Source organism: Solanum tuberosum, unplaced genomic scaffold (assembly GCF_000226075.1).
Source record: "Solanum tuberosum cultivar DM 1-3 516 R44 unplaced genomic scaffold, SolTub_3.0 scf00067, whole genome shotgun sequence".
In the NCBI taxonomy this organism is placed as follows: Eukaryota; Viridiplantae; Streptophyta; class Magnoliopsida; order Solanales; family Solanaceae; genus Solanum; species Solanum tuberosum.
This window is the reverse complement of record NW_006238991.1, coordinates 1,503,697-1,523,477: the sequence shown is the minus strand read 5'-3', so window position 1 is coordinate 1,523,477 and position 19,781 is coordinate 1,503,697.

Genomic DNA, 19,781 nt, shown 5'->3' with positions numbered 1-19,781 from the left:
TTAAATTAGGGCCCCACCCCCCCCCCCCCCACACACACACAACTCCTCAAATCATATTTTCTCTCTCAAGTTTCCTCTCAAGCAAGAACTAGGGTTCCATACTTCAAGTCTCCATTAAAGAAATTCAAGCTAGGGATTCCATTCCAGGTATGTGGGATTTCATCAATGGGTATCCTCTCACCTATTGAGTCTCAAAGAAACTACAGCTTTCCAAGTTTATAATTCTACAACACTTAGGGTTTCTATAATTTTACGGGCTTCTATTAAAACTCGGTTATTCTATATGGTTAGTATTTTATTGCATGTTTTACTTATAATTTCATGATTTAATTGGTGTTTTCATAAACCCACAATATATAAGTATTTTTATGACTCAATATTACGTTCTTCAGATGCATGTTTTATATTTACAGGTTTCATGATTTTAGATAGTGTCAAATAAAGTGTCTTTCAAATATTATCAGTAATTATCATTTTTAAATCATGATTCATGACCTACTAAGTTAACATCAGAAATTAGTAGTATTTCAGTATTATTAGACTATTATTAAATCAATTAATTATATATGTTTTCTATTGGGAGTCTAACTTAGCACCGAGAAGAGTTAAGGATGAAGGATCATAGTCAACATCTGTTGGGTTCTTTAGAAGCAATCCTTAAGTCCCAAAACTTTGTGTCATCTAAGGATTTAAAGGGGTCTCCCATCAGTTGAGGCCGTCTCATTAGTCTTTATAGACATTAGCTTAGTGGTTCCATTAGCTAAAATCAACATTTATACCTTCACAAAGTATATAAGGCCCTTTGTATAGGGATTATATATCAGCTCCATGTTTTATCTCACATGGTTATTTGTCGATTTTAGTATCTCCCACTGTGAGTCTTTGAGTATCATTGCATGACCAAGCATTCAGTTATTTGAATACAAAATTAATCTGACTTCATATTATTTACCTGGTCAGTGCATCAATATGTTTCACAGTTCAACATATTCAGTATTCATGTATATCAGGCATTATCCCTCATACTCAGTACATATAAATTACTGACCACATACATTCTACCTATATTGTTTTACAATATAGGTTTAGACGCTTAGTATCCATCTCACGGTTAGTTTGATCTCTAGCCAGCAGTATAAGAGCTGGGAAGTCATCCCACTTTAAGGACGACCTTTATCTTAACTTCAATATTATGATTTTCGTTATAGATATTTAGAGATAGCTAGGGGTTTGTTCTAGAAACTAATTGTAGTAGAGGCTTTCGGATAATCAATTTAGATTAAACTTATGTTTTACAAATATTGGGCTATTCTATTTTAATAGACTATTCCAGTTGTAGCTTCCACATTAGTATTTCAGTTATCTTCAGTTGTTTTTATGTTAATCTTAATGTCATTCAAGACCTAAGGTTAACTTGAGGTCACTTGTGGCTCTAAGTACCGTATTATTACTAGGGGTTAGTCTCCCGTCATGAAAAATTTAGTATTAAAGCATCAAGTTCAAGTGACTAAGGGTGTCCGAAAGCCGCGTTAAGTAGAGTCTTATTCAAGGGTGTGAAGTGCGCCACATCTATGAATAGAAGGCTATACAAATTTTTAGTTAATACTTCACTTCTTTCATACTCTCAGTCCTGCGATAGAGTGGAACTCTATATAATCTCCTTCTAACTTGTTAACTACACATTTACAACATCATGCTTCCTAGAAGAGATAATGTCGGAAGGAACATGAATGAAGAGCAATAAGGACCTTCAGCTCGTGTAGACCTATTCTTGAACATGTCTTTTATGCTAAGTTGGCTACTTTTCAAGCACTAGGTCAATCTATGATTGCTCAGGACAATCGAGAAGATGTGGCCTGAGTCAATCCAAATGGTAATACAGCTAAAACTAGAGTTTGGGATTTCACTCAGATAAACCCTTTGAAGTTCTATAGTTCTAAGGTAGATGAGGATCCACAAGAGTTTATTGAGGGAATCTAGAAGATTAGTGAGATAATGGGTGTCACTCTTGTTGAGAGTATAGAGTTAGTTGCTTATCAGTTGAAGGCAGTGGATAAGATTTGGTATAAGCAATGGAATGAAGATAGGGTTGTTGATGGAGGTCTAGTGGACTGGAAAAAGTTTAAGGCTTCTTTTCAGGACATGTTCTTTCCACTTGAAGTAGGGCAATATGACACTGAAGGAGTATTCTTTAAAGTTCACTCAACTTTCAAATTATGATCCAACTACTGTCACAACCCGAGCCTACACCCTGGACGTAGCCGGCACTCGAGAACCATTGTTGGTCCCTAAGCGAACCCTCACCCTGGTTGACTTCAAGTTGAAGACTAACTTAAGCATACAAAATCTTAAAAACTGAATTAAAGTCAATAAACTCGAATACTGAACCTTTTTAAAAGTCTGTACAATACTCAAAATAAAAGTAAATACATAAAACTCTTCAACTATGTCTATCTATGAAGCCTCTACTATTACAGAAAGATAACGGGACAAGACCCACGAAATCTCCAAAACTACTAACTGTAAGACAAAGGTGAAATCCTTGGAAAAATAAAAAGGCTCACCAAAGCTGACTGGAATATCACATGACCTCAACGAAACGTATGTTAATGATCCTGAATACATGTATCTGCAACATAAAATGATGCAAGCCAAATGGCTCAGTACGTGGAATGTAAAGGGAATTTTAAAGCATAAACATAGGCTTGAACATGATAAAAGAGAAACATACTTACCTCTTCTCAACTCACTCAACTTAGCTCAACTCAAGAATAACGTACTCAGCTCAAAGATATGATACTCAATTCAAAGGAACTTAACTCAAGATACTCAACTCTGTATACTCAACTCAAGATAAAGCAACAATAATAAAAGATGCAATATATGGAAAACTTTTAAAACAATAGATAGCAACTCAATGTATTGAAGAATACAATAGTAACTCAGTTTGTATATAATAATACAATATAAATTTATGTATTTAAGAATAAAAAATATCTCTGTGGAAGTTTCTCTAACCGATAACCATCACTTATGAGCTATGTGATGATACAATGTTTTGCCTCACCCTGCCAGGGCCGTCCTATACCTTGCCAGGAGTATAAAACCTAACTACTAAGTGGATCCGCCAGTATATGCTAAAAAATACTTATGAATCATCTAAAAAGTATGACCCTCTTCTACTCATGTTGGCTACATGGTTTATGGGGGCTGTGAGTTGTCTGAACTCTCCCCTATATCGGTGCTCAATACTACTCCCAAAATATAACTAGCTCATATATTTAAAAATATAACCTTTTTCTATGGTATGAGATTATTACTCAAAAATCTTTCTCTTAAAAGATATTGTACTCACACTGCTCAAAACTCTTTTGGAAATCTCAGTTTCCTCTCATCTTAAATGTGAAAACATTTACACTTGGGAATACTTAGTTCCCATATATCATTTTTTAAAGATTAACTCAACTTTGCTCTTTCTCCAAAACCATTTCAAAATCATATTATAATATGATCATTGATGACTCGGGAAATCATACTGCATCAACATTGATGTTATATCTAGATATCATACTGCTCATACATTGATGCCATAATCAAGTCTCATACTAATCATGTTTTAGAAAATTCTTTTCTCAAAACTCATCTTTACTTTCTCAAAGCTCAGTTTAAAAACTCAAGTGTTGGCTTTTTAAAATGCTTTTTAAAAAATGTATAACTCAAATAATAGGGTTCATGTGGAATTATGGACATGAGCGATTCAACTCAGGGATCTTAATAGTAATAAGGAAACTTAGTACTCAGAGCTCAAGACATAGAGCTTGAAGAAACTACTCCTCTCAAAGATACTCAACTGATGGAGTTCATACGGAATTTATAGGCATGAACGACTCGACTCAAGGGCCTAAATGAAATTATGGAACTCATCGATCTATACGACTCTTCTCATTCTCATACTTACTTCCTCAAAACTCAGCTCAAATTGACAGTTGATCTTAAAGGATTCACAATTGAACTCAAAGACTTTCTTGAACTCTACTCTTAACTCTTTCTTGAATTTGAATTATAAGTTTAAGAGTTATGATTCATGATATGAAGGATCTTAATAAAAATATAGTAATTCAATAATTAGGAATACAACTTTTAAAAGAAACGTGAACAAAAGAACTCAAAATTAACTTATCTCAACAATACTCAAATCTAGGGGTAGAAGCCTAGATTTCTCTTTCACTAATTTGAAAGTATGTGTAGGGCGTGAGGACGAGCTAGCCCAACATTGTGATAACCTTACATACTTGAAAAGGTTCTTGAAGAGTCTTGAAGAATCTTGAAGAAGAACTTGATTAAAAGCCTTGAAACCCTAGCTTGAAGGTAAACTATCAAGAAAACCTTTCTTGAGATTCTTGAATTAGTTTCTTGAAATCTCTACGGCCAAGAATTATGATTTTCATTAGTGATTTGTAATTGTATGGAGGAATTTGAGTTGAAAAAATGGAATTCTTGGAGAAAGACTTACCTTGAAGAAGAATCTTGAAAAAGATTGAAATAATTTTGAAGGGAGTCTTCTACTTTTATTTTTCCTTAGGGTTTTACCCTAGGGTTTGAGAGAGAAGAGAATGATGGACTAAAAGATGAAAATCTGATTGTTTTGAGCCATTTATTAGTCAAGAAATTCGTTTAGGGTTTTCTTGGAGGTAACAAAAAAAACAAAAACAACCCTTTTTAATGTTTTTCCGTTGGCTAATTGGTAACAGCACTATATAGTTACTAAAATAGTCCTAACTTTTTACTCAGAAATCGGATTGATGCGAAATTGGTGGCATTGGGAAGTATATTCAAATACCTATAATTTCATAGATTATGGCTCATGTAACTCTTTATATTCTAAGAGATATGATTGTTTGAAGTTGACCCAAATAGAAATCTTACATCAAAACTTAATCGATAAGGAAAACTTCAAGAACACTAATCAAGAACTCATCAAGAAATTAATTTGCTCAATATTTATGGATAGATTCGCAAAAGAAACTCATGACTGGCGTGTGGGTGAATGAAACCAACGCTATGGAAGCTTACATAACTCTTAGGGATCAAACCCATGGCGAAAAATCCGTAACAAAACTCAAGAACCTCGACGAAGTCCTTGATCCTTTCCTCTTTTCTTCTCTTTTCTCTTCTTGAACACTCAACTAAAACCCTGAGTGTATATTAGGATTATAAAATTGAACCTAATAGGATTAGACCCTCAAAACCTTAATAAAAACGAATTAAATATAATTTGGTAAGGAAAAGACCAAAATACCCCTCATATTTTCGGGTAACTTTTCTTAATTGGACAACTTAACTTCAAAAGGGCATTGCTCACTCATCCGAACTCGAAACTTAGTAAACTCTGTGGCGTTGGAAAGATAATTCAAATACCATTCATTTTCATCTTATGGTACACCTAAATTATCATGTACTAAGAGTTATGGTCCTTTGAAGTTGACCCAAAACTCATAACTTAAGCATAACTTGCAAAAAAAATCAGATTTTGCTATTTCCAATTTAGTTCTTTTTGGAACTCAAGGTGCTACATCTAGTGACCTTAAAACTTAAGAAATTTTTAATTCCTTGGTAAAATCTCACTCACTACGAAGAACTATTCGAGTCTTAGTTCGAAAATATATCTGGAGTGTTACAATATCTCCCCCTTGGGATCATTCGTCCTCGAATGACGACATGATTGGGTATGGAACGGGTTACTCTTACTATATTCAAGCTTATTAATCTAAAAACTCCATGGAATACTACTAACCATCTCCTTAGGAAATTCTCAACACTTACTTCATTTCTCATCTTATCATCTCCCCCTTAGCTTTAAAGCTAACACTTGAAAGCTATGGACCTATTCCACATTGACAACTCAATTATGTTATCTAGGCACAAATTTAAAACTATAACTTAATTGGAACCTCATCTGGTTACATAGCATCTCGGCACACCTCTTAATGCTCTTTTTATTCTTGTGGCTTAGCCACACTTCATTCCCCTTATCTAAACGTTAGGGTCTCTCACTTGTACCACTCATATTTATTGCAGCTTATCACCTCAATTCCTCACCTACTCTGTGTCAAGTCTTCAAGATCAAATATCTTGAATAACATCATCACCCTCATGTTTCCATTCTTTTGAACACGACACTCATCTTAAATTCAAGCTTAATGTTTATTAGTAAACCCGAATATCAATATGATTGCTCGCCTACTATACCAACTCACCACTACTATGCGCAAATTTTAGAAACACTCGTCCACTAGGACCTTATGACAAGTATTTAATCCTCACCTCTTAGTATTCACACTTATAATTTACTTTCACATTACCCTTCACAACTTTAGTACTATTCAGTCATTCACTATACATCAATGCCTAATTAGTTCTATAACACTTTGAATATTATGGTCTCTCCGTCAAAATCATAAGCCTAGCTTAGATCTTTCACCTCATGGATATTCCTGCTCTTCTATTTAACACTTACACTTGGTCATTTCCTAAACAATGACACTTCATCACCAAGTCCTTTCTAGCTACAACACACTCTACCTCCTATGTTGGAATCTTCACTACTCATCACTTCTTAGTCTACCCATAAGAGAAAATTCTTCATTAGTAACTTACTAGGTGCATGACTATAGTTACATAGCTTGCCTCATCTCTATCTCCGTTTCATAGATTACTGAACCTTTACATACTTTCCTCTAATTCTAGGCACTTTCACTACTACTTCTCATGATATCGTAACTCATGTTACCTTTTCGGGCGAAAATACTACCCAAGCTCTAATCATACTTCCTCATAAGGATCTTAACTGAAACAAGGCTTAAGGAAAATAGTACAATTCACTTTTAGCACAACACACTATTCATAGAATATGAGTGCATTCGTTATGAAACTCAACACTTAATTCATTGATGGGCTTCTATCAAACCCCTCTAGAGTCTCATGACTTTCTCAAAACTTTTATTAAGAAAAAATCATCGATAAAGGACTAACTTTTTTTTTGAACCACTTCTAGTATGACGGGTAGTCAAATGAATCTTGGAAACGCACGAGTATGAATAAATGTCTATGACATAGTTCTTGTGCACGATTTAGAGTATGAAAGAAGGGGAACTTTTCCTAAATATCTGTAGTCACTTATTTATAGAAGTGGGGCCCTCACAACCATAAATAATATCCTACCAACACGGCTTCATAGAAACCCTAGGACACTTGACTCTATGCTCTGATACCAAGTTTGTCACGTCCCGAGCTTACACCTTGGACGTGGCCGGCACTCGATAACCATTGTTGGTCCCCAAGCAAACCCTCAGCCTGGCTGACTACAAGCGAAAGACTAACTAAAATATACAAAAGCTTAAAAAATGAATTAAATTTAATAAACTCGAATACTGAACTTTTTAAAAGTCTGTACAATACTCAAAATAAAAGTAAATCCAGAAAACTCTTCAACTATGTCTATCTATGAAGCCTCTACTATTACCAAAAAATATCGGGACAAGACACACGAAATCTCCAAATCTACTAACAATAAGATAAATGTGAAATCCTCCAAAATATAAGAAGGCTCACCAAAGCTGACTGGAATATCACATGACCTCAATGAAACGCCTGTTAATGATCCTAAATACCTGTATTTGCATCATGACACGATGCAGGCCAAATGGCTCAGTACGTGGAATGTACGCGCACGTAAGGGGAATTCTAAAGCATAAACATAGGCTTGAATTTGATAAAAAGGAAACATACTTACCTCTTCTCAACTTACTCAACTCAAAGATGTGATACTAAACTCAAAGGTACTCCACTCAAGATACTCAACTCTGGATAGTCAACTCAAGATAAAGCAATAATAAAAGATGCAATATATGGAAAACTTTTAAAACAATAGATAGCAACTCGATGTATTGAAGAATACAATAATAAATCAGTTTGTATATAAAAATACAATATAACTCTGTGTATAAGAATACAAAATATCTCTGTGGGAGTTTCTCTAACCGACAACCATCACTTATGAGCTATGTGATGATACAACGTTTTACATCACGCTGCCAGAGCCGTCCTATACCTTTCCAGGGGTATAGAACATAACTACTAAGTGGATCCAATAGTCTATGCTAAAAAGCACTAAGGAATCATATAAAAAGTATGACCCTTTTCTACCCACGTTGGCCACATGGTTTTTGGGGGCTGTAACTTGTTTGAACTCGCTTCCATATCGGTGCTTAATACTACTCACAAAATATAACTAGCTCATATGTTTAAAAACATAACTTTTTTTGTTTTTTGAGAATATTACTCAAAAATCTTTCTTTTATAATAGATGGTACTCAAACTGCTCAAAATTCTTTTGTAACTGCTCTCCAGGCTTGCCAGGACCAGGAAGATTCTCCTAATGTAGTCACTGGTACCTTACGAGTCTTTCACTTAGATATTTTTGCATTGTTAGATCTATGGGCTACTCTTTCCTTTGTAACTCCGTTTATAACACTAAACTTCGGTGTCACTCTAGAAACTCTTTCAGAACCCTTCTCAGTCTTTACACCAACTGGTGACCTAGTTATAGCTACACGGGTATACATAAATTGCCCTAGTTCAAATGTAGAACTAGGATTGTTTGGTTTCAGTTTCCAGACGAGCCAGCCTTAAAATGGAAGGGTAGTTGCTTAGTGCCTATGGGTCGATTCATATCTTACCTTAAGGCTATAAAGATGATTTCCAAGCGGTATATCTATCATCTTGTTTGCATGATGGATTCAAGCTCCGAAACCCCAACTCTTGAGTCAGTCACAGTAGTAAATGAGTTTCCAGAAGTGTTCCCAGAAGATCTTCCCGAAAGGGAATTCGACTTCAGAATAGATCTCCTCCCAGATACCCAGCCTATTTCGATTCCTCCTTACAGAATGGCTCTAGCTGAGCTTAAGGAGTTGAAAGCGCAGTTGAAAGAACTTCTAGATAAGAGCTTCATCAGAACTAGTATCTCTCCGTGGGGTGCTCCAGTGTTGTTCATGAAAAAGAAAAGTGGATTTCTCAGGATGTGTATTGACTACTGGCAGTTGAACAAAGTCACAGTCAAGAATAAGTACCCTATCCCCAGAATTGATGACTTGTTCGACCAACTTCAAGGTGATAGTTATTTTTCAAAGATATACCTCAGATCCGGCTATCATCAACTTAGAGTCAGAGATAGTGACATCCTGAAAACAACCTTCAGAACTTGGTAATGTCATTATGAATTTGTAGTTATGTCTTTCGAACTAAAACCTTCTCCTACAACTTTCATGGACTTAATGAACAGGGTGTTCAAGTAGTATTTGGACTTGTTCATTATCGTCTTCACTGATGATGTCCTTATTTACACTAGGAATGAGGAGGAGCATGCGACTCATCTGAGAGTGCTTCTGCAAACTCTCAAAGATCGTCAGTTATTTGCTAAGTTTATAAAATGTGACTTTTTGTTACTATTAATCGCTTTTGTTGGTCATGTGGTATCTAGCAAGGGAATTCGAGTGGATTCTCATAAAATAGAAGTAGTGAAGCAGTGGCCCAGATCTACCTCTCCAACATATATTAGAAGTTTCTTAGGTTTGGCTGGTTATTACTAGAAATTTGTTGAATGATTTTCATCCATAGATTCCCCAATTACCAAGTTGACTCAGAAAAAGGTTAAGTTCTAGTGGTCAGATGAATGTGAGAAGAGATTTTCAGAATTGAAAACTAGGTTGACTAGAACCCCCATTTTGACTCTACCTGATGGTTCAGACGATTATTTAATCTATTGTGATGAATCTAGGGTCTGCCTAGGTTGTGTGTTGATGCAGAGAGGTAAGGTTATATCTTATGCTTCTAGACAACTTAAGGTTCATGATAAAAACTACCCAACTCATTGTAATACCCCGGAAACTAGTGAGCTAAACTTGAGAGTTCTAGAGCCTTATGTAAGGGTTTTAGAGTTTGATGTGAGGGATAGAATCCTAAAATGACTTCCCAAACTTAGAATGAGAGGTTTAGGGGTTAAACATCAAGGTAAGACTCCCCAAGGACCAACCAAAAGGGTCCTTGAGGAGGACCCCAAGACAGTCCCCAAATCTGCCCAAAAAGGGACACCTACGGTTGGGACTCACTCTCCGTAGGTGGACACACCTCCCGTGGGAACGGGTCCTGGATCAAGGCCCCATTTGTGGGGATGTATAATAGAACCTATGAGTGTGCATCATGCCCCATAGACCCACCCATGGTCCGTGGGTTGTGGTCTCGTAGATAGGGGCTGCTAGGTGTTAAATTATTTTAAGTTGGGGACTTAGGGGTTAATTCCTTATTAGTTAGAGGTTAAGTGGGGATGTTTAATTAGTCATTAATACCACCTATATGAACCTAATAGACCCCTAATTAATTCATTCCAAAATCATTCTCTCAGCTCACCAAAAAGAAACAAAAAATTCTCTCTCTAGAAGTGAAGAAGAAGAAAAAGAGGAAACTAGGGAAGATTTCTTCCATTGATGCAAGATTGGTGAGGGCTTTGAATCAAGGTATGTTATAGTATTCATCTATGGGTTCTTCCACCCATAGATCCCCTTAGATTTCCCCCAATTGTGAAGACAAAACCCAATTCTAGCTAGGGTTTCTTCCTACATTGTGGGTAGTGGTGAAGTATGATTCCAATCAAGTGGATAATACTTAACTATGAATGATTTAGCATTAAATTATGATATTATGATGAATTTATGTGATTTACATGGTTAAGCCTAGTCTAATTGGCAGAATTGTTATTATGTGGGTTTATGCCATGAAAGGTGAAATTGAGGGTTCATAGGTGATCTTCTCGAATTGATGTTATGAGTAGTAATTGTTCAAGAATAGGAACATATATAAATGAATTGAATTAGATCAAATATTAGATGATGGATATTGACTATTAATTGATGAGATTAAGTCTTTATGATGAATCATGACTAGAATTGCTTAAAGATGAAGCTTGTGACTTGAATGTCTTGTGATCTAGATAGGTATGATGATAGAACGAAGTAAAGCTTTGAGAGTAAGGTTTGTATTCATGAATGTTGAATCACTAGGTCTTTGAGAGTAAAATTAATGTGATGAATAGAAGTCTAGAAGGTAGAATTGTGGTGAAAAGCCTATACTCACCTAACCTACCTTATAAATGCTTGAAGGTATAAAGTGATGGAATCACTTGAACATGGACTGATTGTCAAGGACATCTTTCCATGAGACATGAATGTTAAGCAAGGCTTAATAGTGAATCTTGAGGTGTATGCTTAACCCCAAGTGGAAATTGACAATGTGATGAAGTGTCACACAAGATAGGGTCCGGGCTCCAAGTTGAAAAGAGGACCACACCTTGTTGATGTGAGGACTATCCAAGTTAAAGGGAGAACTCTTACGTAGTAGAGTGTGGGTTTCCCAAAGTTAGGTCTCATGAGATGGAAGCCTTCACATAGTTGAATTAAGGTTTGTAGTAGCAATCTCCATATCTAATGAACTAAGGCATGCTTGAAGAAGTATCCCATAGTGTTCAAAAGCATAAATGAACTAAGACTTCCTTAAACAAGTACCTCATAGTATTCAAAAGCATAAATGAACTTAGACATACTTAAGTAAGTATCTCATAGGGTCCATGTTAATAATGAACTTAGACCATGCTAAAAGAAGTATCTCATAGGGTTCAACCTATTAAATAACTAAGATGTGCTTAAGGGAGTACCTCATAGTGTTCTAAGGTCTAAAGAGAGGAACTAGTATCCAACCAAGAAGTATGAGTATGAGGACCTAAAAGTGGTACTTAGCATGAATAGTATTATTGGATGCTAGTCATGCATTGCACAAGTATGACTTAAGGTTATTCAAGAAAGTGTTCTTTTGTGTGATGTATCTTGAGATAGGATTGTGCCATAGTTGCCTTCCTTGTTATAATTGACTAAAGGTGAGAGATTCCCTTGTTTATAAAAGTTAAGCTAAAGGATGAGATCCTAAGGTGATTAGTGTGATGGCCTAAGGTGGTACTTAGTGTGAGTAGGATTATGCGATCTTACTCATACATTGCACAAGTATGACTTGAAGCTACTTATGAAATCCTAAGACTTGACTAGGTATAGTGACTATGTTTAAGATGACCAAAAGGGATACTTAGCTTGGATGGTATTATGGGATGTCATTCATGCATTGCACAAGTATGCTTTGAGGTTACTTGAGAGTGGTCTTGTATGATGTGAATGAGTAAGAGTTGAATAATGCTTATATGATGCTTCTATTGGAGACTTTGCTTATTATTATGATATTGCCTCTTATGCTTATAATTGATGTTTCATGAAGTATTGAATTATGTCTTATGTTGACTAATCCTTATCTTATGCTCTTATGATGTTATGTTTGCTAACATATTTAGTACATTTTGTCCTAACGCATATTTTGCCTACATTCAAATCAAATGTAGGGTTTCAGATTTTTGAGTTCCAATCTTGCAGCTAGGTTTCTAAGGAGCAAATGAGTGAAGATTTGGTGAGTCCTCATAGATTCGAGGACACACCCACTATTTCCTTTATGTCTTTTATTTTCATGTTTAGAGACTATTGTATGGGCTCTGTCCCAAGAGTTTTATTCAAAGTTGTATTAGATGGTTTGAGACAAAGTGTAGTAAAGACTTCAGCTTGCTTTTATAAAAGACTTCAATTGTATGGATAAAGTTTTTTAATTTTTTCGTACTTTTCTATTATCTTATGTTCATGATATACTAAGGGTTTGTATGAGGCTTTTCGGTGTCTTGTACACCGTGTCACAACTAGGGGGTATTCTTGGGTCGTGACACTCATGACCTCGAGCTTGCAGCAGTAGTTTTGCTCTAAATATTTGGAGACGTTACTTGTATGGTGTTCACGTAGATGTGTTCACATATCATAAGAGCCTCCAGTATGTGTTCACCCAGAAAGAGTTGAATCTTCATCAGAGGAGATGGCTAGAATTCCTCAAAGACTATGATATGAATGTTCTTTATCATTCGGGTAAGACCAATGTAGTAGCTGATGCTCTTAGCATATTATCTACGGGTAGTGTAGTACATGTTGAGGAAGAAAGGAAGGAATTAGTAAAAGATGTTTACCGGCTTACTCGTTTAGGAGTTTATCTTACAGACACGTTAGATGGTGGTGTGATAGTTCAGAATAAATCTAAATCTTCATTGGTAGCGGAGGTTAAGGTAAAACAAGATAGTGATCCTATATTGCTTCAATTGAAGGGTGCAATTCATCAGCAGGAAGTTGAGGTTTTTTCCCACGGGGGAGATGGTGTACTTCGCTACCAGGGTGGCTTATGTGTTCCTAATGTGGGTGAGTTGAGGCAACATATCTTTACAGAAACTCATCACTCCAGGTATTCTATTCATCCAGGTGCAATAAGATATACCGTGATCGGCGAGAAGTCTTTTGGTGGAATGGCATGAAGAAGGATATAGCAAATTTAGTGGCTAAGTGTCCTAATTGTCAGTAGGTTAAGGTAGAACACCAGAAACCAGGAGGTATGACTCAAGAGATTAACATTCCTACATGGAAGTGGGAAGTGATCAACATGGACTTTATTACAGGCTTACCTCGTACTCGTAGAAAACATGATTCCATTTGGGTAATAGTAGACAGAGCTACTAAGTCCGCTTATTTCTTGGCTATCAATACTACAAATTCGACGGAGGACTACGCCAAGCTTTACATTAATGAGATAGTTAGGTTGCATGGGGTTACTTTGTCTATCATTTCAGATAGAGGTCCTCAGTTTAACTCTCATTTTTGGAAATCATTTCAGAAAGGTCTTGGTACTCAGGTAAATCTCAGCACCGCATTTCATCCAGAGAAGGATGGTCAGGAAGAACGTACCATTCAGACCTTATAGGACATGTTGATAGCTTCCGTGATCTATTTCAAAGGTAGTTGGGATGATCACCTACCTCTCATAAAATTTGCCTATAATACTAGTTATAATTCTAGTATTCAGATGGCCTCTTATGAGGCATTATACAAGCGTAAATGCAGATCTCCAATTGGTTGGTTTGAAGTAGGTGAGGTAGCACTGATTGGTCCAGATTCGGTTCATGAAGCTATGGAAAAAGTTTAGCTCATAAAAGATAGACTTAAGACATCCCAGAGTCGTCAGAAATCCTATGCAGATGTAAGGAGAAGGGACTTAGAGTTTGAGATCGATGAATGGGTTTTCCTGAAGGTGTCACTTATAAGGAAGTAATGAGATTTGGCAAGAAAGGGAAGCTCAGTCCCAGATATGTAGGTCCTTATAGGATCCTTAAAAGGGTTGGTAATGTGGCTTATGAGTTAGAGTTGCCTGCAAAACTAGCAACAGTCCATCCGGTCTTCCACATTTCCTTGTTGAGGAACTGTGTGGGTGACCTATATCAATAGTACCATTAGAGAGTGTGGTTGTGAAGGATAGTCTCACTTATGAGGAAGTGCCAGTTAAAATTCTTGACCCTCAGGTTCGAAGATTGAGAAATAAAGAAGTCGCTTCAGTGAAGATTTTGTGGAGGAGTCAGTCCGTGAAGGGAGCTACTTGGGAAGAAGAAGCAGCCATGAAGGCCAAGTATCCTCATCTCTTTCCTTCCGATTTTGTTTCCGCTTGAGGCGATAGTTCCTCTCCAATCTCTTAGTTTACACTTGGGTAAATTCAGTCTTGGTGGCATGTTCCTTCAGTGTTCTTGCATTTTCAGCATATTTGCATGTTCTTGGAACTGAGTTCAGTCAGATTTCAGGTTCTAGTACTTAGTGGTAGGGTTTGCAGCTCTTTCCTTTCATACTCAGCTAGTTTAGACTTCATTCGAGGACGAATGTTCCCAAGGGGGAGATATTGTAACACCACAGAACTGATCAGACCAAAACAACAGAAAAATAGGTGAACCACGACAGGGTTCACGGACCATGAAAGGAACCACGGTCCGTCCACCTGTCCGTGGTTCACACCAAACCAGAAGTGATGGACCACGAACCCTTCATAGGCCGTGGACCACCACATGAGCCGTAGGGAGGCTCGTGGAAGTCAGGAAAAACTCACCAAGCTCAGGCATTAGACCACAGAGCCCTTCACGTGTTGTGGTCTTGATGACGGGCCGTTGTGACTTCCGTGAAGCTGAGCCAGTAGGCCCCTAGACCAAGTGAAGGACCACAGTGACCTTCATAGTCCATTATCCTTCACATGGTCTGTGAAGTGGACCATAGAGGGAAGGGCCAATAACCAGTAGCCAGTGACCCATGAACCATGACGCACTTGACGGGCTGTGGCCTCTTTGACGGTCCGTCAATGTCTCAGTGGAAGGGTCCCGTCAGTTTTTAAGTGGGGTCATTTTGGTCCTTTCCCATATGCATTGGACACCTAAACTATGTCGTTTGATCCTAAACTACGTAGTTTTGGACAGATTAAGCCTAGTAACTTAATCAAATCTTTCCTTAATTGATTATTCTCCAAAATCAATCGAAATTTAGAGCAAGAGAAGAGAAAAGTGTCGAACAAACCCTTCCAAGAGCGCTGCAAGGTTTCTCCAGTTCCAGCCCCAAAATAGAAATATTTCTCCGTGAATTTCATCACCAAGTATGTGGGATTTCACTAGTGCGTTCCTTTCATCCACTAGGTCCCCATAATTCAGTCAGATTATTGATTGTCTATCTCTTGTCTAGACCTAGGGTTTCTAGAACATTAAAGAATTGTTGTGATTTAGCTGTTATAGTATTCTTAATCAGATTATCAGGTTTTCGTAACATTGTTTCTTAGTTCCTTGCATGAAACTCAGAACCCTAGTTATGTAGATTTGTTTAGTTCATGAATTACACTAGGTAGGCCAGATAATAGATATACATGCCTCAGATTTAGAATGGTTCATTATCAGTATTTAAATGTTGCATTCTTACTTAGCATGTAAGAATATTGAGCTATCTAGTATATTTCAGTTATGTTATATTGTACACATTTCGAGTAAGAAATAGGCTTAACACCGAGTTAGACTAGGGTTCAACGTACCCGTAGGGTCCCAAAACTACGTACTCGATAGGTTTATAAGTCCCATATGTGGGCATCATATTTAGTGATGTGTTTATACCCCTGACAAGATATATTAGGTCCTCTCAATTGGGCGTATACATCGTACTCCATGTTTAGCTCACGTGGTTTTATGTCGGGTAATAGTAGCTCCCACAGTCATACTCTAGTGCATTCGACCAGGTTTTCAGTTATACTTTAGTATTTAGACTCAACATGTTATGTACTTGGTCATTGCATTCAGTCTAGTTCTCTTCAGTATATTGTAGTATTTACATTAATATTTAGTTATATTATTGCTCAGTATGCTTTGTTCAGTTTATATGATTGTTCAACTATAATCCATGTCATGCATGCTCAGTACATTCCAAGTACTGGAGCACTCTACACTACATCCTTTCATGATGTAGGTTTAGGTACTCATCATCCATATCACGCGTAGATCGATTCCCGACACATGTCAGCAACATCAGTGGTGAGTTCTCATACTTCGAGGACAATAGACATGTTTTCCCTTTTAGTCGTTTATTGCAGTTTCAATTTTGCTAGAGTTAGCTGGGGGCATGTTCCAGAATCTCTAGTCAGTTAGAGGCCTTTTTAGACATAGTTTAGATTCAACTTTAGTTTTGAGTAATTTTTCAGTAGCACTAAACTCTTATCAGTATTTATATATTCATACCAGTTTTGGGTAGTCCCCATTATTAGTTTTCTCATATTTTAATCTTCCACATAGTATCTTCTGTGTAGTTGTTTAAGTATGCTTATGATATGCCAACTCAGGGTTAGCTTGGGGTCACTCATGATTATAGGTCCTGTGTTCACGTTCAAGAGGTAGCCTCTGGGTTTGTTTTGAGACCTCAAAACTATAGAAGAAATTGACAGGTCATAGTTAGTTCTACGGGTCGTAGGAAGCACATGTAGTAGAGATCTAGACTTAGTGGAAATTTTTACTTAAACTTGGGTTCTACGAAAGGGGTCTACGGACCATAGACTAAATGACAAATCGTAGAAAAGTCTCGTGGGAAGTTCATTGAATTTTGGGTTTCTGAAAGTGGTTCAACACTTAACTTGTACCGAGGGGGAGGGGGGTAGACAGTCCTACGGACCGTAGGTCCAACCCATAGGTTATTCCGAAATTCATTTCTTTAGGGTATTTGGGTCTTTTCCTATGTATTTAATACCTATCCTATGCCATTTTGACCCTACTCTAAGTCCTATAACTACTTTTCAATTCCTAAAACTAACTAAACCCTCTCGTTCTCTCCGCTTCAAAAATCACATCCAAGTTCATCCTCTTTAATTCTCTCCCAAGATTAAGGAATAAAGCTAGGGTTCCAAGCTTTAAGTCCCTTTCTTTTCTTCTTGCTTTTATAGGCTTTGATAATCAATGTATGTCGGAATTAACCAATGGATTCTATTCATCCATTGGGTCCCAAGAAATGTCAATCCCCAAAAGTGAATTTCACCCAAGTATCTAGGATTTCATGTAAATCCTCATGGGTGCTATTTGTTATGATTCAATTTCTTGATTTCAATCTTATTATGCATGAATCTATTCAGTTAAAAGGTATTCAATTAATTCCATATGGACCCATACCTTTTAGTTGAATATGATGATGAATTTATGAAGAAAGCTTATGAACTTATGAACTATGATTTATGAAAGTTATGCATGTCTTATGAAAAATGATGTTTTATGAACTAAGGATGATTTTGATATAAGTAGCAATGAAGTATGAAAGTGTTTATTAAATATTATAAAATCATGGTTGTGAAAGGTTGTCTCACATATGAATAAATCTTGATTTAAAGGAGCTACTTTGTAATTACTTTATGATTGTAATGGTAGTTTAATTGTTCCTTTTCAAGTATAAATGATATGGATATGTTTATGACAAATTCTGCTGGGATTTAACTTTGCTCAGAGAGAACTTTGAGGTGGAGGCTCAAATAGGGTAGTGTTTAGTAGCAACCTCTAGTTCCAAACTACGTGCTCCCATAGGATTTTCTTAAATGATCTAGCTAGTCGATCACAATAACATTAATGATATGATACGGAGTTCTACCTTTGCAACTAGACTCTCCCTTTTCGATGTGGGAGTTATGTCGGATTCCATGTTATAGTCCACATGCTCTATTGTATGTTGAAGCTAATATCCTACAAAATGAACTAAGTTACCTTCAAAGGTTTTATGAAAGATTTCAAATGATTTTCAGTATGCATTCACCATGTTCATGATTTATGATTTATTTCCAAAAGTTTTACTATGTATTTTAGCTTGGTCATGAATATCATGTTTAAAAGTCCTCATATGATTATGTTTATATTTTCACGTGTTTCCCCATACTTAGTACATTCCATATACTAAAACATACTTGTGCTAACATTGCTTCATATTGTAGGGTCTGACTCTCTCCCTCCTTCCGTTTGTGGCTAGCTTGGATCTCTGTTGTGCTTTTGTATTGGTGAGTCCTCATACTCAAAGGGCAATACCACAAAGACTTTTATGATTTCCCCTTTGACTTTGTAGGTGGTGTATGAGTTACATCCTAACCACTCTATTGATATTTAGAACGCAATGTCAAGACTTAGTTCTGATTCTATACTTATGTTCAAAACTTCTCAAACGATATGAGACATCATACTTAAATTTCTTGTACTTCTATTATATTTTATTGTATGCATGTCAAGTGTCTTGTGTAGGGCCTTTCAGGGTCTTATCCGCCATGTCACGTCTAGGATGTACTTTGGGTTGTGACATGAATGGCTTTTGATCTGTGCCACACTATTAAATAAATGATCACCACATCAGTACATCCATTTAGACACCAAAATTGACATAACTGAAGACAAACCAAAAAATGAGTCAAAAATAGAATTATGGGACTCACATTGTGAGTTACAAAATTGACTCCATCAATTGGTCTAGTTGGCTCAAGAAGCTTGTGCTCCAAAATGCGCACAATTCAAGCTCACAATACACCAGAAACACATCATGCAACAACTTAAGCTAACAACCATTATTAACATTTACCAAGGGAGGTTTGGAATGAGAATTTACCACCTATGCGAGTCACCCACAATTTCCTATGACCCCAATGATACCTCGATAAATTTGCGATGATTATTCAAATCACCCCAAACAACGCTTTAGAACTCGAGATATTACTTTCTCAAATTAGAAGTTATGATCCAAAATTGACTCCATCAATTGGCCTAGTTGGCTCAAGAAACTTGTGCCCCAAAATGCGCACAATTCAAGCTCACAATACACCAGAAACACATCATGCAACAACTTAAGCTAACAACCATTATTAACATTTACCAAGGGAGGTTTGGAATGAGAATTTACCACCTATGCGAGTCACCCACAATTTCCTATGACCCCAATGATGACTCAATAAATTTGCAATGATTATTCAAATCACCCCAAACAACGCTTTAGAACTCGAGATATTACTTTCTCAAATTAGAAGTTATGATGAAACAAGACTTATCTTTATTTAAAAGACCAGTCAAAGTTCTTCATCGTTATCAGGACGTCTAGGGTCACAATTAAGACCCACCTGAAAAATGGTGCCATGATCACAGAGGTCTAAGCTCATAATCACACTGACCAAAATGGTAAACACCCATGAAATGCTTATTATGACCATCACCAACAGGTCACATGACCGCGATGAGTAAGTGAAGTGCC